This window comes from Antechinus flavipes, chromosome 3 (genome assembly GCF_016432865.1).
Source record: "Antechinus flavipes isolate AdamAnt ecotype Samford, QLD, Australia chromosome 3, AdamAnt_v2, whole genome shotgun sequence".
Taxonomy (NCBI): Eukaryota; Metazoa; Chordata; class Mammalia; order Dasyuromorphia; family Dasyuridae; genus Antechinus; species Antechinus flavipes.
In genome coordinates, this window is record NC_067400.1 from 207,477,198 (window position 1) to 207,499,794 (window position 22,597).

The following is a 22,597-nucleotide window of genomic DNA, read 5'->3' on the forward strand; positions in this document are numbered from 1 at the left end:
CCTGGATGATGTAATGAATTTTTGTTATTCCACAGGATGCTGCTGTGGGATCAGGATTAAGGATTTAATTTAATCCTTTATTTCAGAGGTTTCATCAATTTTCTTGACTATCTAGACACATGGTGTAGAGTTCTATACTTACATTCAGGAGATCTGAGTTCAAATCCCAAATCAGGCACACATGGCTGAAGAGCAAATCACATAGTCTCAGGGTCTCATTTCTTATCTATAAATTGGCTATAATAATATTACAATACCTCATTGAGTTGTTATGAGGCAAGTGCCATACGAACATGGCATGATTATTCAATATTACTTATGTTTTAAGTCAAGATTTATCATATTGGCCTGAACATGTCACCCTCCCAATATAATCCACTCTATAAAATGAGGTCTTTTTGAAAGAGATACAATAATAACTCATATTTATATACCATTTAAAGTTTACAGAGTATCTTCTTCAGAAAATGAACCAAAGGGGAAGGGAGTGGCTCCCAAATCCACATAAGGATAATAATGCTTAGCAATGTGATTAACAATGCCTTATTGCTACTCAGTGAGATGGAGAAAAAAATGTTATTGGGGAGTAGATTAGTTGTGGAGTTCCCATTGTCCCCTAGTCCCACAGCACAATATAGTGGCTCAAACATGCACTAGTATGTACATTCTGATCAAAGACCCAAAACTCCTCAGGGCTTAAATTTTTATAGAATTTGTGGATAAAAATCTGATGTACCCCAATGGAAGAATGTCGTAGTGGGAGGTTGTGGAGAGGTAGGTCACTTGGATAAGGATATTCTCTTATCCTTAAGGCCCTTAAGGGCAGGGAGCCATGAAGCTTAGCTCTATGTTAGTTACTAAAGATGAGTAAATTTGTGATGGTGGTAATGGGGTAATATTTATTCTTTAGGTTAGATTAAACCGGTGTATTATGAGCTCTCCTGGGGATTGGGAATGAAAGTGAACAGAAAAAGTGTTCTCAAACTTATATTATTTATTTATTTATTTTTGCCACATCTTTCCAGAAAAATTGGTAACACAAACAGTTTTACCTTTTGGGAGGAAGTAGGGTGAGGCAGAGAATAACAGCATTTAGGAATATTACTGTTTGGAAATGTAAAAGGTTATTTCATTTATAGCAAAGGTTGGCATCCATTCTCTGATATCTTATTTGAGTAGGAGCTGGCCTGTTCTTCTAATGCTTTGCAATAAAGTTCTTTTAACATTCTGATTGGTGCACAAAGTTTTATCAGTTCTGCGCCATGATGTGCGGCCATCATTTTCCATTTGTGTACATGTGAACTGTGAAAACTCTGAACTTCTCCCTCAGCAAGAAAAGGGGTATAATTGAGCTATTGGAATGATTTGTGCAGTTCTTTTCTGGCCCGTGCTGGCAACAGGTCAGAAGTACCTAAGGGCTTAAGTGTATCCTCAGGTAGAAGATTGAAGGCACAGAGAATGGGACTATCAGACAGCAGGAATAAATCATGTATTGGGCTGTGTGGAGGTAAATTAGTCTGAAAATAATAAGATACAAGGTGCAGGCTGGCCATAATCTGTATCTGAGGATTGTTATTCTCTCCCCTTGTTTTCAGTGTGTCAAGAAGCACTTTCCCTGCCCTTAGATTTAAACAAAAGGAAGTTTGGGAAGAGTGAATTCTGACTGTGACAATTACAGGCTAAATAAAATATCACTCGGGACAACTATTGCTTTACTTGCTATTGTCCATTTAAGTGCATTTCTGATTCACTGCTGGGAGATATTTTTAAAAATAAAAAATATGCAATAAAGTGTGCGACTACTAGTTGATATGTCCCTCTGTTATGGTGTGTTATATTTAAAGAAAGCCTGCTCAGCACAAAATGAATAATTTTAGCCTCAGTGGCAGTTCTTTCTCCGTTGTGCATATCCTAGTTTCCCAACTCCTTTTTCTCTAGATAGAACCATTTCAATGGGATCTATATGAAAATTTTTATATTGTTTCTAAGTCATGCAAAATGATATTCCATTGCTTCAATGCAGTGGAAGAGCATGCAAAAATGTTTATGTTTTAAATTTTGTTTTAACAGGTCAATTAATTGTATTTCCAAATAATAATCAACTGGGGGCTGACTCTACAACACTGAAGTTTTTATAGGTCATAAGTCAGAGCTAGAAAGGAACTTTGAGGCTATCAAGTCCAATCCTTCATTTTATAGTTGAGGAAAGATTATATAACTTGCCCTGAGTCATACAGATAGAAAGATCTGAGTTAAGACTTGAACTTAGGGCATTCTTATTCTAACCCCAGAGATCTTGTACAGTTAGGTGAAAAATGCTAATCTTTTAATTATTTTAATTACTTATTTAATTATTTCCTTCAAGTATCCAAACAGGTTAGGTTCATAAAAGAGTGATATTATACCTGGTAGCTTTGGACTCCTGCCTTAATTACAAATTGGTTCCTATTTCATAGTCACCTAAGATTTTTTGTTGATGATAGAACAATTTTGAATAAAACAGTTTGAAATAAGAAACAAATTATATATAAAAATATACCATAGAAATTAGCATAACTTATCTTTACAATGCTGTCTCCATATCTACTACTGGATAATATTCTTCTTTTACACAAAACACTTAAAAACTCAGGGCTTTGTTTTTCTCATCACCATTACAGGATGTCACCAATCTACTTTCCAGAATTCTAGGATTGTTGTAAGGATAAATACATATAGCTACAGATGACTTTTCAAATGTTAAATTTACCTTAAATCTGAAATAAGATTATTTACTATATTATAAATATATTGATATAGTACTATTATGTTGTTATACTATGGCATGTCATGTTATAATATTTTCTTTATTTTTGAAGAGAACCATGGTGTAATGTTTTAATTCCTGCACGAATTGGGTTTAAGTGAGGATATATAAAGTCATTTCTCACTCTTCCAGTGTCATTAAAGTCCAGTGGCAAGGAAAGAGTATGAATGACTAGCAATGGCCTGGGATGCAGGGGATGATGACTGGATGATGTCTTTGATGTCTGACTAAACTCTAAGGCCCAGGGGTCCTCAAGCTATGGCCCGCGGGTCAGATGTGGCAGCTGAGGACGATTATCCCCCTCACCCAGGGTTATGAAGTTTCTTTATTTAAAGGCCCACAAAACAAAGGTTTTGTTTTTACTATAGTCTGGCCCTCCTAGTGTCTGAGGGACAGTGAACTAGCCCCCTTTTTTAAAAGTTTGAGGACCCCTGCAGTAAGCGATCCATGTTATAATAGAAGGAAGGTGGATGGCAAAGGGAAAGTCTTAGGTGACTATGAAATAGGAACCAATTTGTAATTAAGGCAGGAGTTCAAGGCTATCAGGTATAATATCACTCTTTTATGAACCTAACCTGTTTGGGTATTTGAGGGAAATAATTTTTCTCTATATACACATTAAGAGTTTTATCTTTCCAGTTCCCCCAGTCAAGAAGGAAACTGAGAAGCCTGTTTGGATGATCTGGCTAGTTCATTACAAATTGGATTTAGACTACCACCTTTGAGGTTCTTGCCAATTGGAACTAAGTTTAAACTGCTGACCCAAGGGTGAAAGTTACCCTATCCTATATGCCAAGTATTTCAACTGAACACTCACTCATATTTCATTGTTACTATACTTCTGAACTATACTGAAAGAACTGTTCACTCCAAAGTCACACAGTCCCCATTTAAGTGAAGGGAATTGTGTATGTGAGGGGGTAGAATGAGGGGGGAGGTGCAGCATTAACAACCACTTTGTCTTCCTGTCTCATTGAGCTTCTTTCACTGTAACTGAAAATAGAATGTGTAAAGGCCAAATTGTCCACTGAGATAAACTGTTAAATTGTAGCTCATTTTTTTTAGTTTGTCCAACATAACCTCCCTCTCCCCACCTTAAGACACTCCTTATATCCTACAGTAAACAAGCTTCTAGCTAGAATACATTTTTTTTTTCAGTTTATAGTATCCCAGTTGTTGCGATGGCTTCAATAGAAGGGTTTATTATATTTATGTCACCACTTTGAATATCCTAATAGAAAATATTATTCCCACTTCCAAATCTCATGCCCATAGTCATATGGTTCCTAACTGTTCCTAATGCATAATCTCTTTATAATGTTTTGTAAAAAGATATTTTCTTATTTGGGCCCAATTATTATTATTTTATTTTATTTTTTTTTTTTTGTTGAGGAAAATTTATATATATATATATATATATACACAAATAACTTTTTATTGATAGAACCCATGCCAGGGTAATTTTTTACAGCATTATCCCTTGCATTCACTTCTGTTCCGATTTTTCCCCTCCCTCCTCCCACCCCCTCCCCCAGATGGCAAGCAGTCCTTTACATGTTGAATAGGTTATAGTATATCCTAGATACCATATATGTGTGCAGAACCGAACAGTTTTCTTGTTGCACAGGAAGAATTGAATTCAGAAGATATAAATAACCCAGGAAGAAAAACAAAAATGCAAGCAGTTTATATTCATTTCCCAGTGTTCTTTCTTTGGATGTAGCTGCTTCTGTCCATCTTTGATCAAGTGAAACTGAGTTAGCTCTCTTTATCGAAGAGATCCACTTCCATCAGGATACCTCCTCAAACAGTATCATTGTTGAGGTATATAATGATCTGGTTCTGCTCATTTCACTTAGCATCAGTTCATGTAAGTCTCGCCAGTCCTCTCTGTATTCATCCTGCTGGTCATTCCTTACAGAACAATAATATTCCATAACATTCATATACCACAATTTACTCAAGGATCCAATTATTTTTGAGGGAGAAATGGAAAACTATTAATCAAATTGTCAAATGTCTTTTTGCCAAAGGTACTAAGCCTCCACCAATGATGATCACCTACCCACTTTCAAACTCAGGTCTCTCATCATAAAACTAGCTGGTGGCTCGATGAATGCAGCCCTAGGCATCTAGCTTTTGACTTATTAACTGTGTAATCTTGGGTACATCACTTAATCTCTATTTTCCTCATTTTAATCAACTGTAAAACAGAGACAAATGTGATGACGTTGAGGGGGAGGGGAAGCATTTAACACAAAGCCTGGCAAATGGTAGTTGCAACAAAAATGCTTATTTCCTTCCCTCTTTGGTAAAATGAAGGTGCTCTTCTACATGGCCCTTGAGATCCTGTCCAGTTCTAAATCAATAACCTGTAAATCACTCTCCTACCTTAATCCTTTTGCTTTCTAGGATTACTTTATGTCAATAATCCAACTCACTTCCTTTCCTGAACTCTCAAGCAAATCAGGGACTGCTTGGAGCAGCAGTTATTATTTTTAAAAATTGGGGGGGGAGGGGATGCCTATGATTTTATTTTTTTCTTTGCCATATTTCTGGGCTAAAATTGTTGAAAGTATGAATCCCTAATAAAATGCTGACATTTAACTCAAAACTGTATCCCAAACTCTTGTTTTAAATTTTTATTTATTTATTTTTAGTATCTGAATGCTCACAGCTCTCATGAACTTTCTCCTTCTTCATTCCCAGTAGAGGGTGGGACTTTCAGTCTTTTGAGATTTTTGACATGCTGTTGTTAAACAGCTGTTTACAGAGGCACTGTTATCCTTACACCCACACAAGCCCCAAAATAGAGGCAATGTACAGTCTGTGCTGGATTTCAAATGCAGTGTGCATTTCTCCTTTTTGGTTTTCATCATCTTTCTTCCCTGAAAACAAGGAGTCGGCCTATTCCATTTAATTGGGAAGAGCCAAATCTATTTAAAAACACTAACTATGGTTACTATAGAAATGCAGGTGACTAAAAAAAGCAATTTTAACCTTGGGAAACCATCACATTTCTGGAAATTTGCATTTTGGGAAAGAATATTGGTTTGTTGGGTTGAAAGAGTATAATTTAGGTAAAGTCCAGGGACTTTACCAATCACACTGTTTATGAGAGTTTAAGGAAGTATCAATTTTTTTAAAGTTACTAAGACAAAGTATGTCTCTGACATTTATTTTCCAGCAGTTGTCTCTTACCCAGCATCACAAAATCACAAAAAAGAAACAAACAAAAAGCACTCCCCAGGAGGTTTCACTTTAGGGTTGATTTTATTTAAACCCAAGACAATTGTAAACTTTAAGTTAGGTTGTTTCCAGGCTATCCAGGTAGAAAAATAAGAGATAAATGTAGCTGCTCAAACCTTCCTTCTTCTGTACTTTAAGCATGGACAAAATGTATATAGTTAATATAATGCACATTAAAGGACTTGGCTAGTAAGAAAGAATGTAAAGAAAAATCCTGCTGTTTTCATCCCTCATTAACATATATATTTTTTCATCATTCTGTTCACTGTCAATAATTTTGGTGGGGAAATATTTGCAACCTTTGTAGATCCACAGTGCCTTATATTTCAGAAGTATTATTGATGTTGCTGAAACAAGAATCTTTTTGAATGAACCAGCTCATTAATATTTTAAATATTAGTCTTTCCATTCATATATCATTGCCTGTTATGTTTCTAAGCCTCCAGTTAGACATGCTTCCTCATTATGCAGTCATACAATGAGTTGTAACTACTTTGAAGAAACCATTGTCAGCTATTGTGCCAGTCACATGAAGATTAGGAATCCAGGGGAACCCACAGAGGTGGTCCACCCTTTATGGTCTGTCAGACTGAGTTGCTATGTGATTAATGAATACAGATTTCATCACCATGCTCAAGACCATTGAAATGGCAATGATATTGAATGACAAAGTATGTGTGGCAAATGAGATTCCAATATCTTTTATTTCTTTTAGTTTTCTTTTTTTTTAATAAGACAAAGGAAATTGAACTTAGTGCTTTTTTTTAACATGTCAAAAATATAATCTTATGCAAGGCTTCCTAATGTTGACGTTTCTCAATATCTATTCTTGAGGAGGAGAGAATTGAATCCAAAAGAAATTATATTAAAAAAGAGAATTAAAGAATCATTAGACATTCAAATTTTAGAACTAGAAAGGCCTGAGATATCATTTTGTTGTTCAATGGAAAGAGTATTAAATTTGATAGGAAACTAGATCCATACTTGTCCCTCTGTCCCTGTGGTACTCCTTTTCCCTGTAATGATTTCTTTCTGGAACCTCCATTTTTAGAAAGGGACTAAATTGGCTTTTCTTCACTCTTTGGACTTTGGTAACTTGCTCTCACATAGGTACCCCTAAAATGAATATAAGCTCTTGGAAGGTAAAGATTGTCTTTCTTTTTTGCTTTTAGTTGTATATTGTGTGCTTGCAGACTATAAGGGCTTAAAGAATGTGAATTTGTGAGCTGAGACAAATCTCTTGACTTCACTGAAACTCAATCTTCCCATCTGTAAAATTGGAGGTGATGCAGTGGATTGTGTTTCAGACTTAGATCCAGGAAGAACTGAGTTCAAATTCAGCCTCAGATGTTTCCTAGCTGTGTAACTGAGCAAACCACTTGACCCTGTTTATCTCAGTTTCCTCATCTGTAAAATGAGCTGTAGGAGGACATGACAAATCACTCCAGTATTTCTCCCTCAAAAGTCCAGAAGGTATCATGAAGCATGACTGAGAAATGACTGAACAACTGCAGCTATACAATGAGTTAATTGGTTTGGATGGCTTTCCAATTCTGATTTTTTGGTCTAACATTTTACATTATGAAGAAAATGAGGTTGGGAAGTGGATTAACCAAAGATCTCATGGCTAGGTATTGGGTAAATTTAGGACTATTCTTTAAGTTTTCAAATGCCATTTCAGGGAGCTATTCTCAGTTATTTTATACTAACACTAAAAACAAAGAAAATAATCATCATTATAATTGCTTTGTTCAAGTCAAACTATTATATATGAACTTCTGTACCAATGAATTAATCTTGTTATCAACAATAACATGGTATTTAAACTAACTCATAAGTTTATATGTTTTCAAGCTTACATAATAAGTTAAGCTTATTATTGGTCCACCTCAAACTGATAATAATAAAATAACTGTTATATAGCATTTGCTAAATGTTTTACAAATTTAATTCTCATGATAATCCTGGGAGGTAGGTGCCATTACCTTTCTTTTCTTTTTTTTTCTTTTTTTTTAAGGGAAAGGATATTTATACTTCCTCTTTGTATGGTGGCTAAGAATTGGAAATCATGATCATCCACTGGGGAATGTCTAAACAAACTGGTATATGATTGTGATGGGATATCATTGTGTTATACAAAATGACAAGCGGGATAATTTCAGAAAAACCCGGAAAGATTTTCATGAACTGATGCAAAGTGAAGTGAGCAGAACCAGGAGAACATTATATGCAATAGCAGCAATATTATTCAGTGAAGAATTGTGAATGATTTAAATATTCTCATCAATACAATGATCTAAGACAATCCCATAGGATTAATGATGAAGCAAGGGATCCTTCTCCAGGGGAAAAAAAAAAAACTGATATTGTCCGAATACAGAGAAAAGCATGCTATTCCTCTCTCTCTCTCTCTCTCTCTCTCTCTCTCTCTCTCTCTCTGTCTGTCTCTCTCTCCTTGCCCATTCTCCTTCTCTCCTTTTCTCTCTCTCTTTGTACAAAATTACTGATACGGATATGTTTTACATAATTGCACATGTATAATTGATATTGGATTACTTACTGTCTCAGGAAGTGGAATGGGAAGGGAGAGAATGTATTTGGAACTCAAAACTTAAAAAAAAAACAAATATAAAAAAAATGTTCTAACGTGTAATTGGAAATAAGATAAAATATTATATAAAAATTATTCCTTTTTTCAGATGTGTTAACAGAGGCACATAGATATTAAATGACTTACCCAAAGTCACAGCTTACAAATTATTTGAATATGGATTTGAACTCAGGTCTTGCTGACTCCAGACCTATAATGTCTGGGCTAACTCTCAGGAGGGCCTCAGGATCAGAGTCAGGATCAGTCAAAGTCCTTGGTCTTTAGGAGGAGAAGTGAAGGTGTCAGGCAAGCTGCCACACGGCTCATAAAAGATGAATCCTAGACTCGGGAGTCTGAAGCCTGAAGTCTTCTCTCCACAGACTGCTGTGGCAGAGAGAATCTGACCCTCTCCCTCAGCCCTCCAATCCTTGCCTCCAATTACCTCACCACAACACGTTCAGCAAGGGCATCAATCTTGCGGAGAGCCATCACATCACCATATCATCTAAATGTATGTTTATAGAACCATTCTCTCACTAGGTAATTAGCCTTAAGTGCTCTGCTGTCTTAGATTCAAGTACACCTTTTCAGAGTTCCAGCCCTCTACACAGACCCAGCTCTATATCCACTGTGACATCTAGTTATCTAAGCCAGAGAGTTGTCATTCTGGAACTAAGAAAGGAAACACAAAATCCATCAAATACAAAGAACAGTGGATTTGAAGTAAAAGTTCCCATCTTTGATTCCCAGCTCTGACATTTAGAGTACCTTGTTCATCAATATTCTTCTCTTAACTTTATTCTGTCTCTGTCTCTTTCAGTTGGTAATGTCTCCCATTAGACTAAAAGCTTCTTGAGAGTAGAGACTGCCTTTCCTTGTATCCTTATTCCAAAACACTGTGCCTGGCACACAGTAAGTAATTAATAAATTCCTGTTAAGTTGACTATTAATACAACCTATCTGTGCCTCAATTTTCTCATATGAACCCCCAAATGAGAATTATAATATTCTCACAACTTTGTTCAGAGGAGTTTTTAAAACCTTAAAATGACTATAGAAATGGGAGCTAGCCGGCCTATTCTGGATCTTACTTTCTTTACCTGTCATCTGAGTCAGAATGAAAGATATAAAGGCTGTGATTCCATAAACCACAGAGCAAAGCTCTACACTAGAATATCTCCTTCAAATAACTATATTCTAGTAAGAAGAAGAGCTACTAATGGATTAAATAGGTCAATTCTAAACAGAGAAATAAAAAGATCATTTAGTTAAGAAATGTTAATTTTTTTACTTGGGATTCCAACATGTCTAGCTACTACACTGACCTCATTAGTTAGCCCCCTGGTTCACTTTTCAAATTGTTTCTAATCTGTAATTTTATTGGTGTGGGAAAGTCTAAATGTGGAATCTCTTTTCCCCAGAGCAGACCTGCTGTTTATATGTAATTATTAGAAAATTACTTAAGGTGCTAAGAGCTTAACTTATTTGCCCATGGTCACATGGATAATATGTACAGGAGGAAGGTCTTGAACTCAGCTCTTCTGCTAAGCTGCCTTTCTACTCCATTTTATCTTTATAGATACATTGCACGAAAATGTCCAGCCAGAGGAAAGATGTGTCCAAGTTTTATTTATTTATTGAAATATGAAGCATCATCAATATAAAATTACACTAAAGCTATCCAGATAATAGAAAATAGTCTAGGGTTTCACAGGTAGATAGAGGCTAACTTTGATTAACTTTACTAAATTTTTATTCCATTACTCCATGTCCCTTTGACACTTATACCCATAGGTTGTAATTCTTAGCTTTGATATAAAAGAGTTCCCCAACTAGACACGACTCTCCTTAGTTCTGTATTGTTCTAATGAAATGCCTGCTTCCCATAAATGATATTTCTTCTATCTCCCAAACCTCAAATACATGCCCTTCTCACCCTCATCCTCTTAGAACTCCTGATTCTCTTTACAGATTATTATTTGTCCTTTGTTTTTGAAGAAGACAATGGTAGCAAGAGGGTGTCACCTTGACTTGCTAGTGATTTGGATTAGATTGAAGCAGAGCTATGCAAAGTCACCAATCTCATTTTGTCCCCTCCAGAGTGATTGGAGTTCAGCGGCAAGACAACAGGTGGTAGCCCTGGGATGCAGTAGGGAACCTTGACTTTAAAAAGTAATGAAGAAAACATTATTAATATAGATTAAATTTAAACCTTCAGTATTTCTCAATTCCTTTTAAGGCTCAGCTTAAGTATAGCCACCTACAAGAGATCTCCAAGGTGTTAGCATCCTTACTCCCCATCATATCTTGTTTTTACCTTAAATATTCTATATTTTGGTTTATTCTGCACATGTTCCTTTCTCCAGTAGAATGTAAGAACTTTGAGGTTGGGGATTAGTTCTTTTTTGTCTTAGTATACTCTGTGCCTCATATAGGTAAGTAAGTAGTAAGCACTTAAAATGGTTATTGAATGAATTGTTACTGGGTTAAAAAAAATACACTGATACTTTTAGAACACCCTGTAGATTGACAGACCTGCCTTTAATTCAGCTTTTGATGTAAATCTACATATGGGACTCTAGTTGAGAGAAAACTCTTATCCACCAGACATCATCAGCATGAATAAATTATTTGATTTGGTACAAGCAATGTTAATTTAGTATAGTTTTTAGTATGAAAGATGCTAACATTGTGGATGAAGAAGGAGACAGTAAGATGATTTCATCAGCTTTTACTGGCTTGTGAGAGCTGATTGTTAAAATTTCTACATGGGCATTTGCACTTTAGGAACTAGCAAATGATACTAGCAAATCAGGCTTTGATTTACTGATTATTTAGACTTTAAAAAGTAATGGAGAAAATATTATTAATATATATTCGACTTAAAAATTTTTTCATGCACAACTTCTTCTATCACCAAAAACTGGTAGTTAAATGTTTCCCAGCAAACCCGCATTCATTTTTCATCTTGATATTTATTTTGCTATGGATGATGTCAAGAAAAAAATGAGTTTAAAAGCAAATAGGAACATAAGCCATGCTCAGCTCATTGTAGAAATAGAAATATATTGTGCAAAGCATCTAATTAAGGAGTTTAAAAAGACCATAAACAGTTCTTTCTTTCCTTTGACTTTCATCAAGGACAAATCTAATTCATTTTGATTTTTGCACAGTCTATGGATTTACATGCTAAATATAGTTGTTGTTTACTTTTTCAGTTGTGATCTTCATGATCCTGATCCCTTTTGATGTTTTCTTGGCAAAGATACTGACATAGTTTGCCATTTCCTTCTCAAGCTCATTTTACAGATGAGGAAACTGAGAAAAACAGGATTAAGTGACTTGTCATGGTCACACAGCAAGTATATGTTGGAGGCTGGATTTGAAATCAGGAAGAGGTGTCTTCCTGACTTCAGGCCCAGCACTCTAATTGACCTAACTGCCCTAGCTGCCCCACATTTAGCTGCTAAAAGTGGAAAGGACTATAAAGACCATTTAATTGAGTTCTCTCATTTAATAGCTAAGAAACAGAATTAAAAGAAGGCAAATCCATAGTACTATGGGTATTACTTGGTAGAAACTGATATTTGAACTAAGGTTAGATCTAAAGAGTGGAAAGGATCTCAGAACCCATATGTCAGAGATGGGATTTGAACCCAGGTTCCCTGGCTTTCCAATAACTACATTTCATTACTTTCACTTAAATTCTGTCTCCCTTTCCTTAGAAAGGTGTTCCTCTAGTTTTGTTAAATCAAAAGTTATTCTAGCTTACAACAATTCATTCCAAAAATCTAACAGCTCCTACTGACAGGAAGTTCTTCATTCTATCCAACCTAAATCTCTCACATTGCAGATATAGCTAATTACCTCTTGTAAGAGGAGAACAGCTGGCCACTGTTCTTGGCAAAATAATAATTCTGAATCTGGAAGACAGTTATTAAATCGTTCCTCACCCTTCTTTAATGAAAGAACAAGTGCTAAATAAATCATTCAAGAGCCTATTTTTTGAAGCAGAATTAGGATGTTTTAGGACAACCATGGTTGCGCTGTTTTGCCAGAAGGCGCTCCAAACAGAAGTGTGTTTGCCAGAGGAAAGAAAATATTTCTGAGCATTTAAGATAAACTCACAAACAAACATTAATGATAAAACCGTGATGAGAGGTGAAGGAAAAATAGAAAGATGAAGAGAGAGAGAGAGAGAGAGAGAGAGAGAGAGAGAGAGAGAGAGAGAGAGAGAGAGAGAGAGAGAAACAGACACAGAGAGAAAAAGGGAAATAGACAGAGAGACAGACACAGAAGACAGAAACAGAGAGACACACATGGAGAAACAGAGAGAAAGAGAGATATAGAGAAACATGGAGAGACAGACACAAAGAGACAGAGAGATGGGGGGAGAGACAGAGAGACTAAGAGGGAGATAGAGAGACAGACAGAAAGAGACAGAAAGAGAAAGATACTGGAGAGAGAGAGACAGACAGACAGACAGACAGACAGACACAGACACAGACAGAGAAAAACAAAGAAAGAAACAGAGAAAGATTAAGGACAAAAGTTTGGAGAAATCTGACTCTTCACAATAAAGGCCCGTTGGCATAAATGAAAAAAAAATAACATTTTTCTGTCTGTTTTCATCCAATTGCTAAACAAAAACATGTATGGTATTAAGAATGTGTCTGTGAGAAGCTGACCATGCAGTGAACCAATTTCACTTAATCTTTCTGCAAATCTTTGAGGAGGGAGACCAGATCATCTTCACTTTAATATTTCTATCCACATAACATTTGATTTGAATTAATTATTGAACACCAAATTGGGGATCAGAGTTCCTGGGCATTTAATAGAAGTCACTGAGTATTTTATGTCTATTATTTGAGATTTAGCTTTCCATCACTCTCCGGGTATGAAATGAATTAGCTATGACTAAATAATCCACCAGATTCAGCAAGTGAAATGGAGAATTGAGGCAATTAATGTAATAATTCAGATCGAAAAACATTTTTGCTTGAAAAATGTCTCAGCTAACTGAGACCAGGAAGTAATTTGTAGATTTATCCTGAAATTGTCACACTAGTCTCTGTTACCAGTATTGTCCTGAAGTTGGTGGATCTTTATACCTCTGAAATCTCCAGTCTACAAATTAGGGTATGATTTATTGTTTTTTTGAATGTCTAGACTTTAGAAACTGATGGAAAAATGTTAATAATACCGATTAAATTTAAAAGAGTGTGAATATATGTTTATTTTTGGAAGATTGGTTGTTAAACATTTACCATGATACTCCTTCATTACCCTATATTTATCTAGCTATAGATAAATTGTTATTTCTCTTAATATCTCACCCATTGGTTCTGCCTCAAGTTACTCCCCCTTTCTAATCTCTCCTTTGCCCAACTGCCAAAGTGATATTCATAAAACATTAGTCTGACATGTCATTTTCCTGTTCAATAAACTTCTCTGTGATTCCTTATTATCTCTAGAATCAAATAGGGACACTGCACTTAATGTAAACATGTAAAATGTAAAGACCTTAATAGCCTGCTTCCTATTTACTTTTCAAGATTTATTATGCATTATTCTTCTTCACAGTATATATTCTATCCAGACTCTTCAGCTTAAAAAAGCCAAGGTTTCCCATTATATTCTGGAACCATTCCCAATCATCCTCACCTCACGTATGTCTTGCCATTGGATTCTGAAGACTCTGGAGGAGAGGGTGAGGCTGATGACTTTGTGCAACTCTACCTCACTTAAATCCAATTTTCTTGCAAGTCAAGATATCCTCCTTTTGATGTCATTGATCTTTTTTGAGAATGAAGGATAAAAAACAATTTCACTCAAACTGGTCTTCTTGACTTTCTTCAACATGACATTCTTTGTGCCTTTACAAAATCTTTCATAGACACCTGGGTGGCAACATATACAGTGTCAGATCTTGAGTTTGGAAGACCTGAGTTGGAATCTGAGCTCAGATATTTACTAGCTTTGTAATCCTGGACAAGTCACTTAACATTGTTTTCCTAAGTTTCCTCATCTGTAAAAGAGTTGGAGATGGAAATGACAAACTTCTCCAGTATCTTTGCCAAGAAAACCCCAAATGGGGTCAAAAAGATCCAGGTACAATTGAAATAACTAAACAATAAAAACAATAAAAAATCCTTCATGCCTAAAAAGTAATTTTTCTTTGCTGCTATTTCTTAGAATCATTAGCTTTCTTCAAAATTCTGATCAAATGCCTTCTTCTACAAAAGACCAGGCTCCCTCCCCCCCAAATACTTTAGCATTTATTTTTCACATGTTTAAGATGTAGGGCTGGAAGGGACCTTAAAGTTCATCTATTTTATTTTATCAATGAGAAAACTGAGGTCTAAGAAGGCAAAATAACTTCCCACAGTGGTGCAGGTTGCAAACAGTATTAGAAATGTTTGCATTCAGGGCCCCTGACTACAGAGCCACATTTCATTTCACTGTATCATTGTATATCGCCTTCCCCTCCATAGACTGTAGGTTCTTTGAGGACAGGATCTCTTTCACTATTGACTTGGTATTTCTCATAGCAAGTAAGTATCTAGTAGGCACTCAACAAAGATTTGTTGATTAATTGGATAGTTTATTTTTTACATTGAATTGAACTGATGCATAGAATTAATGAGTATCCTCCATTAAAATCCTATTTTAGAGTGTCTTCATATTTTGAAACAGAGAAATGTAGCAAAGAAGAGGGTTTGGAAGGGTAAGAGTTTAAGTTCTTTTTGGGACATTTTGGATTAGGATTGGAGCTAAGTAGGGAGAACTTGGATATTTAAACCCATGAGACGTCTGCACAGAGATGATAATTAAACTCATGAATATTGATGGGGTTATTAAGAAAGAGTTTAGAGACTTAGCAGAGCCCAGAGCAGAGCCTTCAGATATACCAACAGTTAGGAGATATGATATACATATTAGCTATCAAAGGAGACGAAAGAAGAGAAATCAGACAAGTGGAAGAAGAACTAGGCAGGATGCCACAAAAATTCAGAGAGGAGAGAGGATCTAATAAAAATAGTTTAGTGAGATAGTACAGACAAATCAAGTAGGTTGAGAAAAAACATCAGATTGGGGCAGCTGGGTAGTGCAGTAGATAGAATGGTGGTGTTAAGGAGACTTGAATTCAAGTCTGACTATAGATACTTAACAGTTGTGTGATACTGAGTAAGTCACTTAATCCTATGTGGCTTAGTTTCCTAATCTGTAAAATAAGCTGGTGCAGGAAATAGCAGATCACTCCAGTATCTTATGCCAAGAAAACCCCAAATGGGATCATGAAGAGTTGTACATGATTGAAATGACTAAACAACAAAAAGGGAAAGTCAGTGACAAAAAAAGAAAGGTTCAAAAACAATATACACTCAATATTTATAGCATCATCTTTTTACAGGAAAAGTTCCTTCATTAGATTAAATGTTTTTTCATATCTGGGACTGATTTTTTGTTTTTGTTTTTGTTTTTTTGCCTTTATTTGTGTCCCCAGCATTTAGCATGATGTCTGATGCATAATAAACACTTAAAAAATACTTGTTGACGCAACTAGCAAGCCCTGGAAACAAAGTAGATGTACATTTATTGGGAAATAATTAAACAAATATTAAACAATAAATAATTAAACATGAATGAATGGAATGGAATATCATTGTAATCTAAGAAATGATGAATATGAGGAACATGGAGAAGCATGGAAAAACTTGGAAATGAAATCAATCGAGCCAAGAAAAGAGTATACACAATGACAACAATACAAATGGAAAGAGCAACAATAATACAAAATAATTGAAACTGAATGTTATTATGACTGTTATGACTAAGTGTGAATGCCAAGAAAAACTATGTCATAACAGCATTCAGTTTCAATTATTTTGTTTTTATAGAAAGGGGAGATACTATGAAAATGTGACTGCATATAATGTCAGATTTTTTTTCAGTATGTTATAGTTTTGTTTTACTCAGTTTTTTTTTTTTGTTTAATTCTTGGTTATAAAGAATTCTAGAGGCTGGCAATATAAAGATTTGGGGAGTCTGGAGATATAAAAATTGTTTGAAAGGAAGACAGAGAGACAAAGGAAAATGTGGGTGATGCCAAAAGAAAAAAGATCAATAAACTTGTACTTAAATAGATCACTGGAAACTTGCAGAGTGCAAAGTGCATCTATTCAGATGAATAATGAGATTCAAAATCAGACTACAAAGGGTCATAAAGTGAGAAAGACATCAGTAAATAAAAACATGAACATAAACAGCTTTTCCTTGGAATTAGCTTAGAAAGGAGAAAAGATAAATGATGATGGTTTGAGGAAGTAGCAGGATTAAGTCAAGACTTTTTTCAGGATAGATAGGAGAATCTTAGATATGTTTGTTTGAAAGAAGAAAAAACCAGTAGATTCCCAAAGAACAAATGTTTCAGCTATAAAAAATAATAGAAACTAAAGGTATAAAGTATTGTTATTTTCCTTGGTCGGTGAGGCTAGTACTCAAATAATAAAAGCATGAATCCTTGAAGAATTATATAATAGTCATTAGGCTAAGTCTCAGAGAAAAATTAGTGCAGCAGCATATACCAGCTAGGTGATTTTCAATTTTATATATTTTATAGAACATGTATTCTTTCTTTCAGTACCTCCACAAGAAAGCTAAGAAGTAGAAAAATAGAGCTCTCATAAAAATCTGTGATCCTCATACCAACCTCCTAAATTTCCACTTACTTTTAACTTTTCTAAGAGTATCTCTGCATTTCTTTGTTCACTGCAGACCAGGACATGTAAATGGGGTTGAATCATAGTCTTATTTATCTGAGGTTTGAACTTTAGAACACAAACTACATACATTTTCCAATGGTTCAAGCAAGAATTCATTGTTCCTTTTTTTCTTTCCCTTCCTAAAGGGAAAATCTGCATGGAAAATCATAAACAATAAAAAGTTAGAGAATTGGGGTGGGGCTGGGGAGTGGGGGAGTGGGAAAGGAAGAGTTCCAGGATACTACAAAGCCATATATCCCTGTAGAGATCTTTGGATAGAGTTCTAGGAAGTAAATTTAATGGTATAGTATCCCTATAAAAAAGTCAGATAGAAATTATAAGAACATTAAATCAGATTTGGACAAAAACATGAATCCTCCTAGAAAAAAGAAGTAGATTCACAGATATATTAAATACATGGGAACCAGTTGGTTAGCCAGCCAGTTGTCTGGCTAATCTATCTTCCAAAGAAGCTTTGTCTCCAGAAGTGAAAACTATTCTTTTGGTGAGAATAACTTACAGTTAAAACTTTAGGAGCTATTGGGAGATATTAATTAGTTATAATTTTCTCTCTAGTTTCATATTGGATATGTAAAAGACTGGCTTACCATTTAAGTAAACCTTTTAGGTCTAAAATAGAATCCATTTATCTTATGAGGAATCAATCACTGATTATCCCTAACCATTGATACCCAAAAATTGATACCCGATTTTATTTTCTTACTCAGTTTGATTTTTAAACATCAATAGGCATACAGTTCAGCTTCAAAGGTTCATATTCAAAGTTTTTCTAACTTGGTAGGATCTTATCAGAATTTAGTACATATTGGAATAATCTTTGATATTCTAAATAATGTTCTTCTGTACAAGGTTAATTATAAGTCTTAAAGCTATTATCCAGATCTGATTAATATAATATACTTTATAATATCATATAATTTAATTCTTTAAAGATTTATGAACACTCATTCCACCAAGACAAATTAATAATTCTTTTATTCCTTTGATAAATAGACTTTTAGTCTGGATTCTATAGACCTTGAAAGGATCTATAGGATGGATTTTACAGGGGTCTGTGAATTTTGATGGAGGGAAAACTACATTGTTATCTTCACTAACCTTTAACTAAAATGTAACCTTTCTTTCATTTATGAATATAGGTCGCAAACATTCTGAGGAGTCCATAGCTTCACCAGACTGACAAGGGATCCAAGAAAGAAATAAACAAACAAAAAGGTTAAGGGGGCCTCAGACACTTAATATTTCCTAGCTGTTGACCCTGGGCAAGTCACTTAACCCCAATTGCCTCAGCCAAAAAAAAAAAAAGTTTAAGAGCTTCGTTTTAATAGGTGTTTTTCACAAATTGCCATGGACCAAAAAATCAATCTTTTCTTGGTGTCTACTGTTTCCTTCACAATCTTTTTTCCCAAAAAATACCTTCACTAATATCTATTATGGGGGGCCATTGAAGTAGGATGTAGAAAAGTCATCTATAAATTACTTAAAATTATACTTTTTACCAGTTCCAATAATCTTGAGATGATGAGAGCCATTTACACCCAGAGAGAGAACTGTGGGAACATGAGTATGGACCACAACATAGTATTTTCACTTCTTTTGTTGTTTGCTTGAATTTTATTTTCTTTCTTATCTTTTTTCTTTTTGATCTGATTTTTCTTATTCAGCAGGATAATTGTATAAATATGCATGCCATTATTGGATTTACATATATTTTTACTATTTTAAATATATATATACTAGATGACTTGCCATCTAGGGGAGGGAATGGGAGAGGAAGGAAGAGAGGAAATTGGAACACAAGGTTTTGCAAGGGTCATTGTAGAAAAATTAGCCTTGCATATGTTTTGAAAATAAAAACTTCAATAAAAAAAGGAAAAGAAAGAAATTGAAAAGAAAAAAATACTATACCTTTCATATTCAAAAATTTTTGAAACTAAAATGGATAGATCACCTTCATTTTGCAGAAAAGGAAACTGAGGCCCAGAAATTTTACATGTATTTTCCAAGGTGACAAAGGTAATAAATAGCAGTAGCTGGAAGAAAACACTTGTCTCTTCATTTCTAATAGTATGATTCTTCCAGTATGATACAGTGCCAGGATGGTACTTGTTAGAACACTAGATCTAGTTCAGAAAGATCTGACTTTAAATTTAAGTTAGATGCTTACTAGTTGTGTAAGTAGTTTGAACAAGTTACTTAGTTTTTTCCTGCCTCAGTTTCCACATCTGTCAAAATGGGAAGAATAATGATACATATTTCTTGAGGTTGTTGTAAACATAAAATGAGTCAGTATTTATAAAGAACTTTTCAAACTTACTTTTACATAGATGGTCACTATTATTGTGTCTTGGTATTTTTCCTTTGATTCCATGAATCTGTTAGATTATGCTGCTATATATGTTGCTGTGAGTTAAATGTCTCTCCTGAAATTGGGATTTTTTTGTGGATGCCATAAATAATTTCTTGAATGTTATATAATTTTTCTACAAATTTATTTTATAGCTATGATGTGCTTTACTTTTTTTTAATTATAGCTTTTTATTTACAAGATATATGCATGGGTAATTTTTCAGCATTGACAATTGTGACACCTTTTCTTCCAATTTTTCCCCTCCTTCTCCCCACCCCCTCCCTCAGATGGCAGGTAGACCAATACATGTCAAATATGTTAAAGTATATGTTAAAATACAATATATGTATATATAGCCATACAGTTATTTTTCTGGATGTGCTCTACTTTAAAAGTATCCAAAAGAAGAAACTGTTAAAAATCACTTTGACTCAAATATTCACCTGAAATTTTCATTGACTTGAAGGAATTTTCCACCAGGATTTGAGAGAAGAAATGGATACTCTATTTGAAAGGATATACGTAAGCCCTGTACATTTTGTCAAGCTATGAATAAAATAAAACTCCTGTCTGTTCTTAAAACACATATACATATGGCAAATATGAAAGACAGACTGGGGCTTCAGACAGGAAATGCATCCTGTATGTAAACTGCAGCTGGTGATACTGGAGATGGGGTGTTAGGGAAGGGGGTGGAGCCAATTAATAACATAATCAGGAGAACAGATGTGGCAAATGTATCTGATGCAATATTATACTATAGGATAAAATAAACCTCTTTGACAAATGGACAGTTATAAAGTACATGCATTCCAAAGGCCAGAGGGAAGTAAGTGAGCAAACTACCCCATGGCATTGAAGATGTTTTTTTTCTTATTAACATAACAGCTGTCACCTAGACAGTTTTCTCTACACTGGGAAATAACAATAATAACAACAAAAACATTCCTTCTATTCTCCACAAATAAAATCTGCAAGAGGATTATTATAAAAAACTTGACATGTGTAAAAACATATTCTGGGATAAGGATTTCCATGCCAAAAATCATTTTCAAAATTGAGATTTATCCATGACTTATAGTTTCTATGAGGAAAAGGTGTGTGTGTGTGTGTGTGTGTGTGTGTGTGTGTGTGTGTGTGTGTGTGTGACTGTGCTCACAATGATGAGTGGGTTGCAGTGTGATGTAGTGTATATATGTTCCAGCTCCATAACTTATGATTTGCCTTTAGGCAAAAAGTCTTTCCAAATTTACTTCTCTGAGCTTCCATTTTCTCATTTATGAAATGAAAAGGTTGGAGTACACATGTTCCACGGTCCCTTGCAGCTCTGAATTCTTTCATCATATTTAGAGGCAGAAAGGCACATGGTATAGTGTAATGAGCTCTGGCTCTGGGGAGAATGTCCCTGTGCATGCTAATTTCTCACTACTTAAATTACAGCTTGAATTTCTATCGCACTTTGAGGTTTCCAAAGTTATTTCCTCAGAAAAACCATGGCTATCTATATGTTATGTAAGTATTTTATTACCATTTTATAAACTGACTAACTGAGGCTGAGGGAGGTTAAACCATTTGCTCAGAATCATATCAATAAGTGGTCAAGCTGAGATTGGGACCCAGGGCATCTGATTTCAAATCCAGCTTTCTTTTTGTTTGTTTGATTTTTTGCTGAGACAGCTGGGATTAAGTGACTTGCCTAGGATCATACAGCTAGGAAGTGTTAAATGTCTAAGGTCACATTTGAACTCAGATCCTCCTGATTTCAAGGCTGGTGCTCTAGCTGCCCCAAATCCAGCTTTCTTTCTAACATATCACCATACCAGCTGCCTATTAAAGGTAAATAAAAGAGGTTGATTTGATAAAAACAAAAAGGGCCTTCTCAGAACTGAAGTAAAACTCTCAAGTGTTTATTGCAACTTGGGGTAGTGAAAAGAGTAGTTTCAAAGAAATAATAGGTAGCCTCTTAAAGTGGTGGATTTCCCCATTCCTGGAGGAGCCTCCTCCTCAAGCAGAAAGTGGATGTCCATTTATCAGATATGTTGGAGTGTCAGTTAACTTTCAGATATGGATAGGTTGGATTAATTAGACAGTGTAATCTGTTTGCAAATGTTATTTGTCTACTTGAAGGCAAGTTTTAAAATTATTCATCTATTATTAGTCATCTTAGTGAATGTGAGCTTTGGTAAGCTCCAGCAGATAATAATTGCAGTCACTGTACTTTATATTTCCAAATTGCTTTCTTTCAACATCCTTTAGTTCTCACAACAATTTGATGAGGCAGAAAATAAAAATGTCATTCATTCTCTCTTTTTTACTGATGCCAAATCTGAGGCTCAGATATACTTAGTGTCAGGTAGTATACACATTATATAAATATTAGTGATTATTTATTGTTACTATTTTTTCCAATTTGTCCTGTATTATGTAGCATGTTTGTACTTAATTGATTACATGTTGTCTCCCTCACCTGACTGTGACCTTCTTGAGGCCAAAAATCATATTTTACTTTTCTTTCTATCCCTAATGCTTAATATGGGAGCTGGTACATAGTAGATACTTAATAAAATTGTGACTGACTGACTAGTTGACAGATGACTAGAAAGATTTTCAAAAGAGCAGCTCTAATGGTTACTTCCCACCTCTTTGCTTTTATATTAATTAAAAATTCTGAATATTAAAAGTCCCACCTCCAAGGAAATTCCTGAATATCTTATGATATCATCATTCTGATAACGATAATAGTAAACTTAAGAACTTCAACAAATTGAATACTTTTTAATTTCCTATGTCTACTGAAATTCTTATTAGTTTAT